This window comes from Lampris incognitus, chromosome 15 (genome assembly GCF_029633865.1).
Source record: "Lampris incognitus isolate fLamInc1 chromosome 15, fLamInc1.hap2, whole genome shotgun sequence".
NCBI classification, from domain to species: domain Eukaryota; kingdom Metazoa; phylum Chordata; class Actinopteri; order Lampriformes; family Lampridae; genus Lampris; species Lampris incognitus.
Window position 1 is genome coordinate 47,739,686 of NC_079225.1, and position 20,551 is coordinate 47,760,236.

The 20,551-nt window shown below is 46.9% G+C and overlaps 1 long non-coding RNA gene across 1 annotated transcript in view; it reads left to right on the forward strand.

The window, feature by feature from the left end:
* LOC130125013 (uncharacterized) overlaps positions 1-20,551 on the forward strand; it is a 119,716-nt gene that overhangs the window by 12,288 nt on the left and 86,877 nt on the right. The window contains exon 2 of the long non-coding RNA XR_008811409.1: positions 11,651-11,709. This is a non-coding gene — a long non-coding RNA (uncharacterized LOC130125013). The remainder of the gene's footprint in view (positions 1-11,650; positions 11,710-20,551) is intronic.

The window sequence follows — 20,551 nt, forward strand, 5'->3', positions numbered from 1 at the left end:
TTCCGGTCGCTGCACCAGCGCCTCCTTTGGTCGGTCGGGGCGCGACCAGACGGGTCAACAAAAAAGAAAAGAAAAAGAAAAAAAGCGGGGTGATTGGCGAGAAAAGGGAAGAAGATCGGTGGGGGGGGGGAAGAAAAAAACAATATATACCGTCATGCATTGCGCTGAAAGAAAACTGGCCGACGGACGAGAGGAGAGAGAGCGCGCCGTGAAAGAGAGAGCAGTCGTACAAATGTAAGCAATTTTCGGTTTCACTTTCGTTGATATGTTGAAGTTTGTTTTTTAAACAGTTTATTAGCCGTGTAATCAACTGTGGCTGCACTACGGCACAAAGCGCGCCGGCGACCCCGAGGTTGACCCGGCACGTTTTAATTGTGCGACAGCAATGACGCCATTAACGGCGCAGAGGAAATGACCCGAGTAGCGTCCGGAGGTATTCTTTTCAGTTTGCCGATGAGCGCGCTGTTATTTTTACAAATACATTTACTGAACCCAAAATTGTACTGTACTTCAATTCATTCACTGCTTAATATTGTAACGTGCATGGATAAGAAGACACGCTGGCCGCTGGTTGGCGGGTTTGACCCTTTAGTCCAGCGGTTAGCGATGTCACCTGCGGTGCGGGCGATACGGGTTCGCGTCCCGGCCGCGGCACTTCTTGTGGTTGCGTTGTCCCCCGAATTCGCTACAGTATGTTGTTGTGGCACACAATCTGGACGCGCTGTTGGCTTCTTATCTTATTAAGTTTGAGTTCTTTAGCCAAATCCTTTTGGCCTCGCCGTGTTGTGGGAGGCGATGGGACGCGCCATGGCTGACGGGAACCGTCTGGTGTAGTTTTCGGCCGATGATCGAAGCTCTCAGCAAGTCTCGTCTGGCTGTGCGTACGAACAGCACGTGTTGTCCCCGAGCTCCGTAACGACATGTTATATGTAGCTTAGCAACGTTTACCCTTTTCTTCTTCTTTCTTTTTAAACACGAACAGCAGTAGCATATGACACTACTGCTGCGTTCGATTATAACTCGGGAGGTCGGAAATTCCCAGTTCCCACTAGGGAAAATCAAATAAAACGGCGCGTGAGCTCGGAGTTCCTAGTCGCGAACTCGGGTTGCTTTTCTCGAGCCCCGGTTCACGACACGGGGTTATATGACGTCACATCAACATGGCTGCCCACAGTGTCGATGGTAAAATAATATTAATCTTTACAAGATTATATGCTTTTAAAAACACATTTAAGCTTGGTTTTCAGCATGGTATGCTTTTAGAGCAATAAAGATACCCTATACAGTAGTTGGTTAAACATATAAAATTAAATATTAGTTGTTATTAGCGGTTTTAAAAGGTTAACCTATCGCTAATAACAAGGTAACCAACTTGAAAATGCTCGTTGGCAACGATAATGACAAGAAAACTCTGAACCATGATGATATAAAAAAAGTATTTGATTCCAGTCTATTGTTGACGAAAATATGACAGCATTGCTAGCGAGCTGTCATTGAAATCCACTCTGGACTTCTTCCATATGGATGAAATATCTCTGCAGCTTCTGGTGCTCAGCATTGCGGGCGTCCATGTTTTTTCCCGCCTGGTAGCTCGAACGCAAGGATGTTGGTAATGACGCGTTCCCAACTTCCGACCTCCCACCTCCGGGCATAAACGAATGCGGCATTCTTCAGCCAAATCTGCCGCCGGTCTGTGATACTGCTTCCGCCGAACACCGGAAGTATTACCCATGATCGTTTCCCCAGTGACACTCCCCCAACCAGGAAACTCGTGGATGTAGTCCTCTACATAGAACTCCCTAGATAGACGGATTTCCTGTTTACAAACATTACTGGGTGCGTGCGCAGCCAGGGTGCAAAACCGCTTTGGAAGCTCTCAAAAGATTATGAGATGCATAATCTTATGAGAGCTTCCATAGCGGTCCAACAATGAAAATGTTCAACATTTTCCACCCATCCTTTTGGCGGTTTGTGCTGTTTATTGCACAACAACTGCGTGTTATCTCTGCTGTATCTGAGCTCTGTCTTGGTTAAAATCTCTGCGCTGTAGCTGCTTTCTGCCCCCTAGTTGCGCACGCATCTCTGTGATGACGTTGCACGGAAACCGTCCTATAGGGAGTAGGGAGTAGTGAATGAGTGAGTGATTTCGGACACAGCCAATGTAACGGGACGCAGAACGGAAGTAATTCTGGCCAGTCAGAAGCCACAGAACAGCGCATCGCTCGCTGTGAATAGAAAATAGTCACACGAAGAAATCACACTTCAGGATGTTCTCTTCCTCATGATTATGTTCAGAGTGCAAAAAAAATGGTTTGTTAAAAACGGCTTGTGCAGAAGTAAAGCACGTCATGCATGACGCCACGAAGTCCGACTGATGTCGCGGTGATAAAGGCAGGCCTGGAATCAAGTCAATTGTAGGACAAGGCCACTTTGGCCTTTAATGAATTAAAATTTATTGGGGCATCGCGGCCAAAATGTAGGGCACCAAGGCCAAAACCAATGGTGCAATAACAATAAGTGATCGTTACATTGTATGAAGACAAAACAGTATACAGTCAACAATTAGGAGTCAGTGAGTTGAAAAACAGTACTGAGTTTATTAAAACTGTACTGACCCTGATCACGTTGGGGCTCTTGTGACTCTGACTGATCCTGACCATTTTGGGGTACCTGTGAGTCTTCTTGATCAGTGTGTCCCAGATTTTTGGAGGCCCTGCAAATATATGTATTGTTAAATCAGTTAATCAATGTTCTAATCCTTTCATCAATTTATTTATTTATCATTTTAATTATATTTTGTAATAATTAACTTAATATTTGATGTATTTATTGTTCAATTTATATTCCATTTATTTTATTGATATCGATTGGAAATTGAATATTACTGAATGCTGTATACAGATTGGGCTCAACTTACCTAGTGAAAAAGGTTTCCAGTTTATGATATTTACTCGCAATTTTGTCTCGTTCCCTTTCCATTTCACGCTTTGTACGCTCCTTTCGTGGCATAGCGCTGAAAAAGTAGCAACTCGTCAGATCTCACAGCAGATGCCAAAGAGCTGTCGGCCACAAGAGGGCAGCAAAGTACATGTAGTGAGTCTAGGATCAGGTTTACCTGTTTTTGACTACTCTACACTGACCATAGATAATGTGTAACGTTATCGTATCCCCCACTATCCCTAGCATAATTTTATGTTTGCCGCAATTTAATACAGTATGTTACCGTTATACTTCGCCATAGCTGTTGATTAAATACCAACAATTTACCCGATTTGCAATATAATAACTGTTATGTGACCGTAGCTACCCATTCTATAATGAGTCAGTTAACTAACGTTACTCACAACCTTGGCAGGCCGGAAATGACATCTCAATGATCTGCTAAGTTAAATCCAAGATGGAGGCGCTTATTCGGGAGTAAGAATTCAAATGCTTTTTCTTGCCATGATTACTGTAACGTTAGCTACCGTTAACTGCTAGCTAACATTAGCAAGATTCAAGATGAGTAACGTTAGCTAGCTAACACGTTAGCTAACCCTAATGTTTATACCAAAAAACATCGTCTAAGTTATAAACTATGTACTTCGTAGTTAGCTAACACTATGCAGCAATATCCTGGTAAACTTAAAAACACAGGTGTATTAATACTTCCACCGTAACCTTACAGTGTGTAGCTGCTTGTGTTTGTGCTTAGCTGCCACACGTGTCTCTGCGGGAGTGGGAGAAATCTGGCGCTGCTGGTGATGTCCAGCGTGATGGCGGAGACACTGGGGAACGTGAGTTTCTTTATGTGCTGCGTGGCATGTAGTTTTACATGAGGGAACCACAGCTTTCTTTTAAGGGCACAACGGCCAGTTCAAATCAGGGCATGCCAAACTGGCCGTGTGGGTAGTTCATTTTAGAAGGGGCATTACGGCCACACTCCAGGGCATCCACGGCACTGGCCGTTTGGCCGTCGTATAATTCCCGCCCTGTAAAAGGGCTAATTCACTTTTTAAGTAAGATTAATATGGCAGCTTCTTTGATGCTACTTGAGTTGTGTCTGCTGAATTATATAGTGTTTTTGGCGCCCCCCCCCCAAATATAGGCCTAATTACCTAGAAAGATTGTATGTACTTTATGTACAGATTTATATATTTATTTAGGTATTCATTACTTTGGGTTTGATGTTCAGTTCAACAGTTATCCGGTCTCTGATGTTCTAATGAAGTCAAAGATTGTTCATTTCCGGGGGGGTGGGGGGGTATTGGTCAATTAATCGGCTATCGGCTTTTTGGCCTTTTCCTGCTCCAAATTAGCGTTATTATCTCGGCCTTTAAAAATCTGCTTCCGGTTGACCTCTAGGGACATGCACACACAGGTAGACACGCAAACGCAGAGCGAGAGAGCTCGGATCATGTGCGTGACGACAGTGAGCAATTCTAAACGCCATTTATTCATTATTGATGCCTCGAGGGAATGGTGTGTGTGTGTGTGTGTGTGTTTAGGGTCGATCCGTGATGGAAATCTGTCATCCTGTGTCTTTCCTGTGTTAATTCTAATATAGTAGCAAGGCAGCAGTGTGTGCGCTGGGCAGTGATGTGTGAAGAACAGAGAGGAAGGGCCTTAATCCCCTTCATCCTCAGAAACCAAGTTCAACAGGCTCCACCCTGCTGGACTGTCCTTTCACAAGACACGAACACCTAGGCTACCAGCTACCAGCTGAAATGTACTCATGCTTACGCTCCATCCTCTGTAACAGTCCTCGAGTCTCATATCCCTCTCCATTTTCCTCTCGGACCTGTTTGATGTTCTCCTTTCGAACCCTCTGCAAATTCACTTGTGTGTGTGTGTGTGTGTGTATATGTATATATATATATGTATATATATATATATATAAAACCCAGTGAACGGAAACACACCTGATGTGCATTTGAATTTTTCCTACTTTTCATAAGTTTTAACATTTAGATGAGAAGAATCCTGGTGTCTTGTCTGTTTCTCTTTTTTTGGGGGGGGGATTTTCCCCCTTTTTCTCCCCAGTTGTACTCAGCCAATTACCCCACTTTTCCGAGTCGTCCCAGTCGCTGCTCCACCCCCTCTGCTGAGCCGGGGAGGGCTGCAGACTACCACATGCCTCCGCCATACATGTGGAGTCACCAGCCGCATTTATTCACCTGACAGTGAGGCGTTTCACTAGGACGATGTAGTACATGGGAGGATCCCATTATTCTCCCCAGCCCCCCCCCCAAAAAAAAAAAACAGGTGCCCTGAATGACCATAGGAGGCGCTAGCGCAGCGACCAGGACACATACACCCAGGCTTCCCACCCGCAGACACGGCCAATTGTGTCTGTAGGGACGCCCAACCAAGCCGGAGGTAACATGGGGATTCGAACTGGCGTTCCCCGTGTTGGTAGGCAATGGAATAGACCGCCATGCCACCCGGACGCCCTGTCTGTGTCTGTTTGCATGTCTGATCATGTGTTTCGTGAAATGACACTGACGCATCGAGCTAGAGAACCTTAACAATAGCCGGCGATGTGTTGCAACACACACACACACACACACACACACACACACACACACACACACAAACACATGCATACACACATACAGTGAGTTCCCAGCTCTGCATAGTTGAGGTCAAACTGATCAGATGTGGTTGTCGGTTGCATGACGGTGATGGTGGCTTTAACTCTGCCGACACATTCTCTCTGGGAAAACGCCACAGAGTTCGCCAGAACACAAGACAATCCGCAAAACCAAGTTATTTCCTGCGTGAATTACCAGCGCTTCCTAAGTAGAGCGTGCATGTCAGAGCTTTGCTACGATCAATAAGCTTCAGCTGAGAAGTCACACACACAGCTGCCATCCTGATGAATTACAGGCAAATTAACGTCATTTTGGCATTTTCACGGTGGTTCATGAGGCAGTAGCTTATCTACAAAGTCTTAAGTAGTATTTGATGTGAATGGTCGGTGTCTGGTAGGACTTCACTAGTAAAAATGACAGGGTACATAGTGTTGTCCATCTTCATCATAGCAGCCAAATGAGACAGAAGAAGGCAGGTAGTGTTGAGTGTGAAGAAGAAGTGAAGTTGTGTCCAACCAGCAGACATGACAGCACAAGCTGGTAGAAGACCTTTACTGACAGATAGAGAAGAAAGCCGCTAGAAAATCACATTATGTTGTCATTGTACAGTTGTTACTATGAATGTGTTGTCTGCATGTAACCATCCTGCTGTGTAGCAGCTGCAGCACCTGGGGACCAACTCCAGTTCTTCTTCAGGAGCACAGGCAGGCAGGAGTATTAACCCTAACATGCATGTCTTTTTGATGGTTGGAGGAAACCCATGCACACACGGGGAGAACATGCAAACTCCACACAGAAAGGACCTGGGATGGCCTGGGGTTTGAACCCAGGACCTTCTTGTTGTGAGGCAACAGTGCCAACCGCTGGGCCACCGTGTCTTATGACTACACACTAGAAAACAATCGCATGCAGGGAGTGGTGGCTGAAGAAATGTTGCTTCTGCAATGTTTTCCCCACCCTGCTGTCCTTCCTACAGGGGCAGCCAGGAGCAGTGGGCAGCCCTTTCCTTTGGCACCCAGGGACCAATTCCAGGTGGCTATCCATGTCATGGTCAGGGACCGGTCAGGGACCGGTCAGGAGAGTGTTTTTATTGGGGTTGTTTTTGATGTTGGAGCAGCATGTGAGCATGGGGAGAACATGCAAACTCTGCACAGAAAGGCCCCTAGTCCCGAGGTAACCCCTAGTCCAGAGATAACCCTTAGTCCTGAGGTAACCCCTAGTCCCGAGGTAACCCCTAGTCCAGAGATAACCCCTAGTCCCGAGGTAACCCCTAGTCCCGAGATAACCCCTAGTCCAGAGATAACCCTTAGTCCTGAGGTAACCCCTAGTCCAGAGATAACCCCTAGTCCTGAGGTAACCCCTAGTCCAGAGATAACCCTTAGTCCTGAGGTAACCCCTAGTCCAGAGATAACCCCTAGTCCCGAGATAACCCCTAGTCCAGAGATAACCCTTAGTCCCGAGATAACCCCTAGTCCTGAGATAACCCCTAGTCCCGAGGTAACCCCTAGTCCAGAGATAACCCTTAGTCCTGAGATAACCCCTAGTCCTGAGATAACCCCTAGTCCCGAGGTAACCCCTAGTCCCGAGATAACCCCTAGTCCAGAGATAACCCTTAGTCCTGAGGTAACCCCTAGTCCAGAGATAACCCCTAGTCCCGAGGTAACCCCTAGTCCCGAGGTAACCCTTAGTCCTGAGGTAACCCTTAGTCCAGAGATAACCCCTAGTCCCGAGATAACCCCTAGTCCAGAGATAACCCCTAGTCCCGAGGTAACCCCTAGTCCCGAGATAACCCCTAGTCCCGAGATAACCCCTAGTCCCGAGATAACCCCTAGTCCCGAGATAACCCCTAGTCCAGAGGTAACCCCTAGTCCCGAGATAACCCCTAGTCCAGAGGTAACCCCTAGTCCCGAGATAACCCCTAGTCCTGAGATAACCTGGCTGAGCACGGGGAGAACATGCAGAGTACACACAGACACAGACAGCCACTGCACACTGTCAGGCCTGCTGTGCAGTGACATGTTCCCTGAGGAGAACATACAAACTCCCCCAGTTCCAACCCGCCCCAGGTGGGAATCGAACCCAGGATCTTCTTGTTGTGACGTAGCAGTGCAAGCATTGTGCCACCGTGCCACACTGTGCATAGTACAACACCAGTATGGAAAACTCGGGTTCAACCAGGTTTTTATGTGTGGCGATGGGAAAGGTAATGTTACAGCAGCACTGCTGACTTGCATTCATTTTCAGTGGAGCTCAAACAACACTCACCTTACCAACACCTAGATAGGATAAATACAGTTAAACACAAACGATGATTTTTGGGCGTCCGGGTGGCGTGGCGGTCTATTCCGTTGCCTACCAATGCGGGGATTGCTGGTCCGAATCAACGTGTTGCCTCTGGCTTGGTCAGGCACAATTGTCTGTGTCCGCAGGTGGGAAGCTGGATGTGGGTCTGTGTCCTAATCGCTGCACTAGCGCCTCCTCTGGTCGGTCAGGGTGCCTGTTCGGGGGGGGGGGGAACTGGGGGGAGTAGCGTGATCCTCCCACGCGCTACGTCCCCCTGGTGAAACTCCTCACTGTCAGGTGAAAAGAAGCAGCTGGTGACTCCACATGTATGGGAGGGGACATGTGGTAGTCTGTAGCCCTCCTGGATCAGCAGAGGGGGTGGAGCAGAGACTGGGACGGCTTGGAAGAGTGGGGTCATTGGCCGGGTACAACTGGGGGGAAAAAGGGGGGAAAATAAAACAAAACAAAACAGTGATTTTCAGGATTGTAGCTTTAATGTTTGTATGTTTGACGTCTGGGCAACAGGGATGTAAAACTGTTCCACCGTCTGCTGTACTGAGCTAAACTGGTTTTGATCACAACTGTCCAAGTGCGTGTGTGTGTGTGCGTGTGCGTGTGTGTGTGTGTGTGTGTGTGCATGTTCATAATCACCTGAGAGCTGTAGAGGAACTTGAGAGTGCTCTGGTGACTCAGGCTCTTGACAGTGACAGCTGAATTATTAACACACACACACACACACACACAGCCTAATGAGCCAGCAGGCTCGGCTGGCTCTTCGAGGTAAATGGTTCCTGTGTGGTTTGGCGTGTTAGCTGAACATCCACACCTGCAGGGCGAGGAGGAGAAAAGAGGAGGAGAAAAGACATCACCGTCATGAGGCTGGTTTGAAGTCATGAGTTGTTTTTGACTGAAGTCAGTGTTTAGATTGGGTGAAGATAATTTTGGAAGAGCGAGAGATGACTGGAGAAGAGGAGCGATGAAAGGAGAGGAGCGAAGAACACACGAGGAGAAGACAGTGTATGGAGACGAGTATTTCAGAGTTATCCTGAGACCTGGGAGAAGCGACTGCAGGGAGGCGAGAGGAAAGGAGAGAGGAGACCGAGTGATAAGAGACGACAGGAGGTAAAAAGAAAAGTGGAATGAAAGGAAGATGGCATGAGAGGAGGAGGAGGAGGAGGAGGAGAGTCTCACAAGCTGTCCTGGCTGAAGAGTAAAGCCTCCATACACTAAGGACACATGTTGGAGCATTTTGCTCAGTGGGGAGTGTGTGTGTGTGTGTGTGTGTGTGTGTGTGTGTGTGTGTGTGTGTGTGTGTGTGTGTGTGTGTGATGATGGCCTTGTCCACAAATGGAGAGGGTGAAGAGATGGATGGTAGATGGATGATAGATAGCCATAGCCACAGAATAGATCATTTTCTATATATGCCTTTTTTCCCGAAGCCGTCAATGGCGTTATAAGTGCTCAACTAATGAGGAGCGGACTATCAACACGAATACAGGAAATAAAAACTTTTATGTATATATATATATATATATACACTACCGTTCAAAAGTTTGGGATCACCCAAACAATTTTGTGTTTTCCATGAAAAGTCACACTTATTCACCACCATATGTTGTGAAATGAATAGAAAATAGAGTCAAGACATTGACAAGGTTAGAAATAATGATTTGTATTTGAAATAAGATTTTTTTTACATCAAACTTTGCTTTCGTCAAAGAATCCTCCATTTGCAGCAATTACAGCATTGCAGACCTTTGGCATTCTAGCTGTTAATTTGTTGAGGTAATCTGGAGAAATTGCACCCCACGCTTCCAGAAGCAGCTCCCACAAGTTGGATTGGTTGGATGGGCACTTCTTTGAGCAGATTGAGTTTCTGGAGCATCACATTTGTGGGGTCAATTAAACGCTCAAAATGGCCAGAAAAAGAGAACTTTCATCTGAAACTCGACAGTCTATTCTTGTTCTTAGAAATGAAGGCTATTCCATGCGAGAAATTGCTAAGAAATTGAAGATTTCCTACACCGGTGTGTACTACTCCCTTCAGAGGACAGCACAAACAGGCTCTAACCAGAGTAGAAAAAGAAGTGGGAGGCCGCGTTGCACAACTGAGCAAGAAGATAAGTACATTAGAGTCTCTAGTTTGAGAAACAGACGCCTCACAGGTCCCCAACTGGCATCTTCATTAAATAGTACCTGTTAGAGCCTGTTTGTGCTGTCCTCTGAAGTGATGTACCACCTCTCTCGCTCTCTCTCTGTCTCTCTCTCTCTCTCTCTCTGTCTGTCTCTTGCTCTCTTTCTCACTATGGTCCTTTGTACCACCTCTCTCGCTCTGTCTCTCTCTCTGTCTCTCTCTCTCTCTCTGTCTGTCTCTTGCTCTCTTTCTCACTATGGTCCTCTGTACCACCTCTCTCGCTCTCTCTCTCTCTCTCTCTCTCTCTCTCTCTCTCTCTCTCTCTCTCTCTCTCTCTCTCTCTCTCTCTGTCTGTCTGTCTGTCTCTTGCTCTCTTTCTCACTATGGTCCTCTGTACCACCTCTCTCTCTCTCTCTCTCTCTCTGTCTCTGTCTCTGTCTCTCTCTCTCTCTCTCTCTCTCTCTCTCTCTGTCTGTCTCTTGCTCTCTTTCTCACTATGGTCCTCTGTACCACCTCTCTGTCTCTCTCTCTCTCTCTCTCTCTCTCTCTCTGTCTGTCTCTTGCTCTCTTTCTCACTATGGTCCTCTGTACCACCTCTCTCGCTCTCTCTCTGTCTCTCTCTCTCTCTCTCTCTCTGTCGCTCTCTCGCTCTCTCAATTGAATTCAATTCAGTGATGCTTTATTGGCATGACTGCGTTAATTGCAATGTTGCCAACGCAAAACAGGTCAACAGACTAAACAAAAAAAGGAAAAAGGAACAGATAGATTTGGCAGAAGCATAGAACAGCACTTGAACAGCAGCTGACAGTAATTGACAGTGTTTCGGTCACTCACTGACCTTTAGGCTGTGGCATTCTGACACATATTGTGCTGCAAGGTGTGACCTTTGACCCGCTCCTAAAATAAGTGGCCATTGTTCTTTCTCATCCAGGAGTAGAACATTTGGAATCTAGTTTTCAGATGTCTCCTGGTGTTTTTCTCTTATGTTCTGGAATTTCTCTCAATTTAGCAGGAAGTGCATCTCTGTCCCCACCTCACCTGCCGTACACTGACCACATATTCTTTGCTCCTTTGGTAGCCAAGATGTTTTGTGTGTCTGCCCTTTTCAGTGGCTAGACTGTGGTCAGTGAGCCTGTGCTTGGTAAGGATGTGTCTCTGCTGACTGTCTCTGACAGTGGACAGATAGTCAGTCAGTTTGTCTTCTCTTTTTAGGGCCGATAACATCCTCATTTGTGTTGTCATTTGGTTTCTATGTCCCAGTGTTCCAGATATGAGTTGTTGCATTGTGTGATGATGTGCTTTTCTTTCTAGTCTGTGGTTGGTTAGCAGTGCTGGTCTGAAACTCATCTGTGTCAGTGGTCACGGGGTCAGTTAGATTTACAACCAGCTGACTGGGGGGGGGGGCTCTTTCTTAGCTCCTGGATCTGGAATGCTTTAAACTGCAGTGTGTGGTGGGGACTTGGTTTAAGGTGCATCCAGAATGTAAGTGATCTGTTTTGATATTTATCATCAATGGGGAACGGCCTGCTTCTGCCCTGCATGCATTTGTTGGTGTTTTCCTTTGTACGTTTAACAATTTTTGACAGAAAATCTCTCTCTCTCTCTCTCTCTCTCTCTCTCTGTCTCTCTGTCTCTCACCTTCTTCCTCTCTCTTTCATAGGTGGTATGACCAGTTTAAGGACTAACAAAGCTGGACTGGAGGAATCACAGTAGCTACAGGTAGGTTCCCCCCTACCAAAAACTTTGTGTGAATGTGTACAGATGCATGCATGTGTGTGTGTGCATGTGTGCGTGCATGCTGTGTTCTCTTTGTATTGTAAACAGTGAACCTGCTGGTGGAGGCACATGAGCAGCAGGGCCAAACAGCTGTGGTAACATTCAGGTCAGTCTCTGTGTGGCATCTTTGTCACCTTGACTGACCTTGAGCCACACCGAGACCCTGGAATATCCAGCTACATGGTGGTGATCATCAGTACACTTATCACACCGAAGGTGACGCGCCGGTGACGCGGTTAGCTCTGCTGCAACACGCTAAATAGGCTGCAGGCTTCGAGCTCACCTCATCTGTGTGACATTTGTGTGTTTTCCTCCTGTTTGGGTGGGTTTCCCACGGGTATTCCGGTTTCTTCCTATGGCCCAAAGCAGGATTCCCATTTTTTATTTTAGCAAATCGTTTGCAAGGACTTTTCAAAGACATTTTCCATGACTTTTGCTTTGATATACACATCTGTTGCTCATGGAAGGTCTTATTATTCCATATTAGTATCAGTGGAAGCTTCTCTATACAACCCCATTGGATGGACGGACAGACTGACTAACACACACACACACACACACACACACAGATACAAACCAGGTTCATTTGATCACTGAGTTTTACTGAAATACCTACATGTATCTCCAAGTTCAGAAGTAAAATTGGATTTATGCTCATTGGGGTGCAGAGTGTGCAGTGTAACTTCCAGCAGCTCACAGAATGTAAACTTGCAAACTTCAATTATTGATTCGCAATATCAGTCGCTGCAAATGAGGTGACAAACTAAAAATATACAATCTCATCTTATATCTTAAACCACAAAACCTGATTTTACAAGTTTTTACATGATCTCAGAAATATCTTGAGGACATTTGATGAATTAAATAATTTTCCAGGTGTTTTGCATCCCTGGAAAACTTGTCTATAAATTTCCAGGTTTTGCAGGGTGCGTAGGGAAAGACAGGCATTGTCGGCTGAGCTGGACTCTAAACTGGTGTGAGTGGTATGTTTTAGGGCCTGAGATAGAAATGGATCAGGGGATATACACAGTGAAGGAAAGAAGGAATAACCCCACCTTATATTTATTTCCTGACGTGCGTGTGTGTGTTTACCTGTGTATGTGTGTATATTTGTGTGTATATTTGTGTGTAGCTCTTGGAGTTAATTCAAACAAATTTTGCAAACTGATGAAATGAAATGAGTTTGATGGCTGGGAGAGCTGGCGCTGGATCGGCAGGGAGAGCTTGGTCTGTTGCATCCTGTGGGCCCAGGGCCCTGCCTGGAGCTGTGCCCAAAGAGGAAACACCGAGGGCGGTCTGACGACACGGAAGCGGGGCAGGCTAAGCTAACTGCTAGCCCATGCTGACTGGCAGTTCCGATAACACTGAGGACGGTCTGGCGGCAGCCTCGCCTGGCGTTGACTGTGGATTTTTTTTGTGTGGAGTGCGGGGCGGTGTGTTGAAGGTGTCTGGCTGGGAGAGCTGGCATTGGATCGGCTGGCATTGGATCGGCTGGGAGAGCTTGGTCTACGTGTCTGGTGGGCCCAGGGACCACAGCCCTGCTGGAGCTGCACCTGAAGAGGAAACACCTCTTCAGGTGCAGGGCGGTCTGACGAGGACGTAGAAGTGGGGCAGGTTAAGCTAACTGTTAGCCCATGCAAACCGGCTGTTCCGACAGTCATCCTGGTGTTTGCTCTCGTGGACAGTGAATTATTCTCTTTTTTTTTTTGGATGTTGGATATTTATGTTGTAGTTTTTTGTTTTTTTTTGAGTTTAGGTACATGTGTTCTTGGCTAGACGGAGGGACTGAGCTGACCAGCGAGGAGTGTGTTGAGAAGGTGGAAGGAGTACTTTTAGGGGCTGATGAATGAAGAAAAGGAGAGAGAGAAGGTTGGATGATATAGGGATAGTCAATCAGGAAGTGCAGTGGATTAACAAGGAGGAAGTGAGGGCAGCTATGAAGAGGATGAAGAGTGGAAAGGCAGTTGGTCCTGATGACATACCTGTGGAGGCATGGAGGTGTTTAGCAGAGATGGCAGTGGGATTTTTAACTAAATTTTTTAACACAATCTTGGAAAGTGAGAGGATGCCTGAGGAGTGGAGAAGAAGCATACTGGTACTGATTTTCAAGAACAAGGGTGATGTGCAGAACTGTAACAACTACAGAGGTGTAAAGTTGATCAGCCACAGCATGAAGATATGGGAAAGAGTAATAGAAGCTAGGTTAAGAGGAGAGGTGATGATCAGCGAGCAGCAGTATGGTTTCATGCCAGGAAAGAGCACCACAGATGTGATGTCTGCTTTGAGAATGTTGATGGAGAAGTATAGAGGAGGCCAGATGGAGGTACATTGTGTCTTTGTAGATTTAGAGAAAGCAAATGACAGGGTGCCGAGAGAGGAGGTGTGGTATTGTATGAGGAAGTCAGGAGTTGCAGAGAAGTATGTAGGAGTGGTGCAGGATATGTATGAGGGAAGTGTGACAGTGGTGAGGTGTGCGGTTGGAATGACAGATGGGTTCAAGGTGGAGGTGGGATTACATCAAGGATCGGCTCTGAGCCCTTTCTTGTTTGCAGTGGTGATGGACAGGTTGACGGACAAGATCAGGCAGGAGTCTCCGTGGACGATGATGTTCGCGGATGACATTGTGATCTGTAGTGAGAGTAGGGTGGAGGTTGAGGAGAGCCTGGAGAGGTGGAGGTATGCACTGGAGAGAAGAGGAATGAAAGTCAGTAGGAGCAAGACGGAATACCTATGTGTGAATGAGAGGGAGGACAGTGGAATGGTCAGGATGCAAGGAGTGGAGGTGACAAAGGCGTACGAGTTTAAATACTTGGGGTCAACTGTCCAAAGAAACGGGGAGTGCAGAAGAGAGGTGAAGAAGAGAGAGCAGGCAGGGTGGAGTGGGTGGAGAAGAGTGTCAGGAGTGATGTGTGACAGAAGGGTACCAGCAAGAGTTAAAGGGAAGGTTTACAAGATGGTAGTGAGACCAGCTATGTTCTATGGTTTGGAGACTGTGGAGCTGGAGGTGGCGGAGATGAAGATGATAAGATTTTCATTGGGAGTGATGAAGAAGGACAGGATTAGGAACCAGTATATTAGAGGGACAGCTCAGGTTGGACGGTTTGGAGACAAAGCAAGAGAGACAAGACTGAGATGGTGTGGACATGTGTGGAGGAGAGATGCTGGGTATACTGGGAGAAGGATGCTGAATATGGAGCTGCCAGGGAAGAGGAGAAGAGGAAGGCCAAAGAGGAGGTTTATGGAGGTGGTGAGGGAGGACATGCAGGTGGCTGGTGTGACAGAGGAAGATGCAGAAGACGGGAAGAGATGGAGACGGATGATCCGCTGTGGCGCCCCCTAACGGGAGCAGCTGAAAGTAGCAGTAGTATATGTGTTCTTGTAGGTTCTGGATGTGTTTTTGTCTTGGTGGTGCACTGCTGTGGGCTGGGGAAACGATGTGTCATTTCATTTCATGTGCGCAGGTGCATGGAATGAAATGACAAATAAATGTTCCTGATTCCTGAAATCAGAGTTGTGGCTAAACTGATCCGTTTTGATCACAGCAGATTAGAGCAAGTAGAAAGTAGGTTATTTCAGCTGAAACTTAAGTTTGAAGTCATGTTTAAATAAAAATTGCTTGAGGTCAAGATGAACTACGTACTGGAGGTAATGGTGCCCTCAGGGCTGGTGTGGAGAGAATGCTGCAGAAGAGGTGGAGACAGATGAAGGTGTGCTGGAAGTAAATGAGTGGAGGGGAAGTGAGGTTGATGACAGCAGTTTTTTTTTTCTAGATCCCCCCCCCCCTTTTTTTTTCTCCCCAATTGTATCTGGCCAATTACCCCACTCTTCCGAGCCGTCCCGGTCTCTGCTCCACCCTCTCTGCTGATCCAGGGAGGGCTGCAGACTACCACAGGCCTCCTCCCATACTTGTGGAGTCACCAGCTGCTTCTTTTCACCTGACAGTGAGGAGTTTCACCAGGGGGACGTAGCACGTGGGAGGATCACGCTATTCCCCCCCAGTTCCCCCTCCCCCCTGAACAGGCACCCCGACTGAACAGAGGAGGCGCTAGTGCAGCGACCAGGACACAAACCCACATCTGGTTTCCCACCCGCAGACACGGCCAATTGTATCTGTAGGGACGCCCGACCAAACCGGAGGTAACACTGGGATTCGATCCCGTGATCCCTGTGCTGGTCGGCAATGGAATAGACCGCCACGCCACCCGGACCTTTTGTCTTTTCTTTCATGCCTTAAAATGGCTGTACCTTTGTCTGTTCATCAGAGAGAGAGAGACGGAGAGGGAGAGAGACACAGAAAGAGACAGAGAGGGAAAAAGAAAGATGGGATGGGGGGGGGTGAGACAGTGAGGTGAACTATATTCATTTAGCAGAATATCTCTCGCCGTCGATCGCCGTGGAAACCATCTGGCTTTGTTTGTTAAGGTGTAATCCCCCCGCTGGAAGTGTAAATGAATCCATATCGACGGCCTGCAGGTGTTCTTCATTCTTCAGACAACCCTCAAATTGAGACCTCTCCAACCTGAGCTGCACTTCCCTTATGCTGACCCTACCACTCTCAGTGCTCCCTTGGAAAAGGGTGTGTGTCTGTGTGTGTGTGTGTGTGTGTGTGTGTGTGTGTGTGTGTGTGTGTGTGTGTGTGTGTGTGTGTGTGTGTATTTCCATTTTAAGACCAGCGTTTTTGGAATGCAGATTGAATAGTTTTTAGGAATTGGAATTGTCTTTGTAAATAGATGAAACTATTGCAGTGTTCCCCAAACATGCTTATTAATATTACTTTGGTATCACATCTCCAAGAGAAATTATTGGGTAAAAATGAAGTTTCGTTCTCTCTCTCTCTCTCTCTCTCTCTCTCTCTCTCTCTCTTTCTCTCTCTCTCTCTTTCTCTCTCTCTCTCTCTCTCTCTCTCTCTCTCTCTCTCTCTCTCTCTCTCTCTCTCTCTCTCTCTCTCTCTCTCTCTCTCTCTCTCTCTCAGTTCAATTTGCTTTATTGGCATGGCCATAACAAAACGCAGTGTTTTCAAAGCATTGTACAAATCACGAAAGTTAATAAATATACATACAGAAAGAAGACATTAATATATACATCCATCCATCCATCCAGCCATTATCCAACCGCTTGTCCTGCTCTCAGGGTGGCGGGGATGCTGGAGCCTATCCCAGCAGTCATTGGGCGGCAGGCGGGGAGACACCCTGGACAGGCCGCCAGGCCATCACAGGGCCTCATATTTACATATAATACTTAAATAAAAAGAAGGTAAGTTAAAACCAAGGCCTGACGTAGATCAGCAGGTCATTCTGAGTCCCTCGTGTGGTGGCAGGCAGAGATAAACTGTCCTACGGGAACACAACTTCCTTTCATTTCCCCAGTATCATTTTTAGTTTTTCATTATCTGATTTAATAAATTGTTGGTGTTTATTGCTAAATTTTGGGGGAAAAATATTTCCTGATATGTAATTCAATTCAATTCAATTGTATTGTCATTAAAAACAATGTGCAGGCACATGTTAAAAATGAAATGAGGGCTGTGGCTTCACCAAACAGTGCAAGACAGACACAGACAAACACAGCAAACACAGTTTAAGATATACACACATGAAGACCAAAAGCTAAAAATAAGTTAAAGAAAAGAGCTGGAGTACAAAATATTTAAAAATATCTGCAGACATTCAGTGGGTTAGTGTAAATGTTGGGAACTGTGTGAAGAGGTGCTGCTCTGTCTCTACAGCAGTTCCTCCACACTGTTGGCACCGCCGCTCCTCTTTTGGCGGCCATGTTTTCTTATATCTGCCTCTTTCTATGGCCAGGCTATGAGCCTCAGTCTGTACTGTGTTACTATGTGTCTGTGTCTCTATGGCCAGGCTATGAGCCTCAGTCTGTACTGTGTTACCATGTGTCTGTGTTTCTATGGCCAGGCTATGAGCCTCAGTCTGTAGTGTGTTACCATGTGTCTGTGTCTCTATGGCCAGGCTATGAGCCTCAGTCTGTACTGTGTTACCATGTGTCTGTGTCTCTATGGCCAGGCTATGAGCCTCAGTCTGTACTGTGTTACCATGTGTCTGTGTCTCTATGGCCAGGCTATGAGTCTCAGTCTGTACTGTGTTACCATGTGTCTGTGTCTCTATGGCCAGGCTATGAGTCTCAGTCTGTACTGTGTTACCATGTGTCTGAGTCTCTATGGCCAGGCTATGAGTCTCAGTCTGTACTGTGTTACCATGTGTCTGTGTTTCTATGGCCAGGCTATGAGCCTCAGTCTGTACTGTGTTACCATGTGTCTGTGTTTCTATGGCCAGGCTATGAGTCTCAGTCTGTACTGTGTTACCATGTGTCTGTGTTTCTATGGCCAGGCTATGAGCCTCAGTCTGTAGTGTTACCATGTGTCTGTGTCTCTATGGCCAGGCTATGAGCCTCAGTCTGTACTGTGTTACCATGTGTCTGTGTTTCTATGGCCAGGCTATGAGCCTCAGTCTGTAGTGTGTTACCATGTGTCTGTGTTTCTATGGCCAGGCTATGAGTCTCAGTCTGTACTGTGTTACCATGTGTCTGTGTTTCTATGGCCAGGCTATGAGTCTCAGTCTGTACTGTGTTACCATGTGTCTGTGTCTCTATGGCCAGGCTATGAGCCTCAGTCTGTACTGTGTTACCATGTGTCTGTGTTTCTATGGCCAGGCTATGAGCCTCAGTCTGTACTGTGTTACCATGTGTCTGTGTCTCTATGGCCAGGCTATGAGCCTCAGTCTGTACTGTGTTACCATGTGTCTGTGTCTCTATGGCCAGGCTATGAGCCTCAGTCTGTACTGTGTTACCATGTGTCTGTGTTTCTATGGTCAGGCTATGAGTCTAAGTCTGTACTGTGTTACTATGTGTCTGTGTCTCTATGGCCAGGCTATGAGCCTCAGTCTGTACTGTGTTACCATGTGTCTGTGTCTCTATGGCCAGGCTATGAGCCTCAGTCTGTACTGTGTTACCATGTGTCTGTGTTTCTATGGCCAGGCTATGAGTCTCAGTCTGTACTGTGTTACCATGTGTCTGTGTTTCTATGGCCAGGCTATGAGTCTCAGTCTGTACTGTGTTACCATGTGTCTGTGTCTCTATGGCCAGGCTATGAGTCTCAGTCTGTACTGTGTTACCATGTGTCTGTGTTTCTATGGCCAGGCTATGAGTCTCAGTCTGTACTGTGTTACCATGTGTCTGTGGCTCTATGGCCAGGCTATGAGTCTCAGTCTGTACTGTGTTACCATGTGTCTGTGTTTCTATGGCCAGGCTATGAGTCTCAGTCTGTACTGTGTTACCATGTGTCTGTGTTTCTATGGCCAGGCTATGAGCCTCAGTCTGTACTGTGTTACCATGTGTCTGTGTTTCTGTGGCCAGGCTATGAGTCTCACTCTGTACTGTGTTACCATGTGTCTGTGTTTCTATGGCCAGGCTATGAGCCTCAGTCTGTACTGTGTTACCATGTGTCTGTGTCTCTATGGCCAGGCTATGAGTCTCAGTCTGTACTGTGTTACCATGTGTCTGTGTCTCTATGGCCAGGCTATGAGCCTCAGTCTGTACTGTGTTACTATGTGTCTGTGTTTCTATGGCCAGGCTATGAGCCTCAGTCTGTACTGTGTTACCATGTGTCTGTGTTTCTATGGCCAGGCTATGAGCCTCAGTCTGTACTGTGTTACCATGTGTCTGTGTCTCTATGGCCAGGCTATGAGTCTCAGTCTGTACTGTGTTACCATGTGTCTGTGTCTCTATGGCCAGGCTATGAGTCTCAGTCTGTACTGTGTTACCATGTGTCTGTGTCTCTATGGCCAGGCTATGAGTCTCAGTCTGTACTGTGTTACCATGTGTCTGTGTTTCTATGGCCAGGCTATGAGCCTCAGTCTGTACTGTGTTACCATGTGTCTGTGTCTCTATGGCCAGGCTATGAGTCTCAGTCTGTACTGTGTTACCATGTGTCTGTGTCTCTATGGCCAGGCTATGAGCCTCAGTCTGTACTGTGTTACCATGTGTCTGTGTTTCTATGGCCAGGCTATGAGCCTCAGTCTGTACTGTGTTACCATGTGTCTGTGTTTCTATGGCCAGGCTATGAGCCTCAGTCTGTACTGTGTTACCATGTGTCTGTGTCTCTATGGCCAGGCTATGAGCCTCAGTCTGTACTGTGTTACCATGTGTCTGTGTCTCTATGGCCAGGCTATGAGCCTCAGTCTGTACTGTGTTACCATGTGTCTGTGTTTCTATGGCCAGGCTATGAGTCTCAGTCTGTACTGTGTTACCATGTGTCTGTGTCTCTATGGCCAGGCTATGAGTCTCAGTCTGTACTGTGTTACCATGTGTCTGTGTCTCTATGGCCAGGCTATGAGCCTCAGTCTGTACTGTGTTACCATGTGTCTGTGTTTCTATGGCCAGGCTATGAGCCTCAGTCTGTACTGTGTTACCATGTGTCTGTGTCTCTATGGCCAGGCTATGAGCCTCAGTCTGTACTGTGTTACCATGTGTCTGTGTCTCTATGGCCAGGCTATGAGCCTCAGTCTGTACTGTGTTACCATGTGTCTGTGTTTCTATGGCCAGGCTATGAGCCTCAGTCTGTACTGTGTTACCATGTGTCTGTGTCTCTATGGCCAGGCTATGAGCCTCAGTCTGTACTGTGTTACCATGTGTCTGTGTCTCTATGGCCAGGCTATGAGTCTCAGTCTGTACTGTGTTACCATGTGTCTGTGTCTCTATGGCCAGGCTATGAGTCTCAGTCTGTACTGTGTTACCATGTGTCTGTGTCTCTATGGCCAGGCTATGAGCCTCA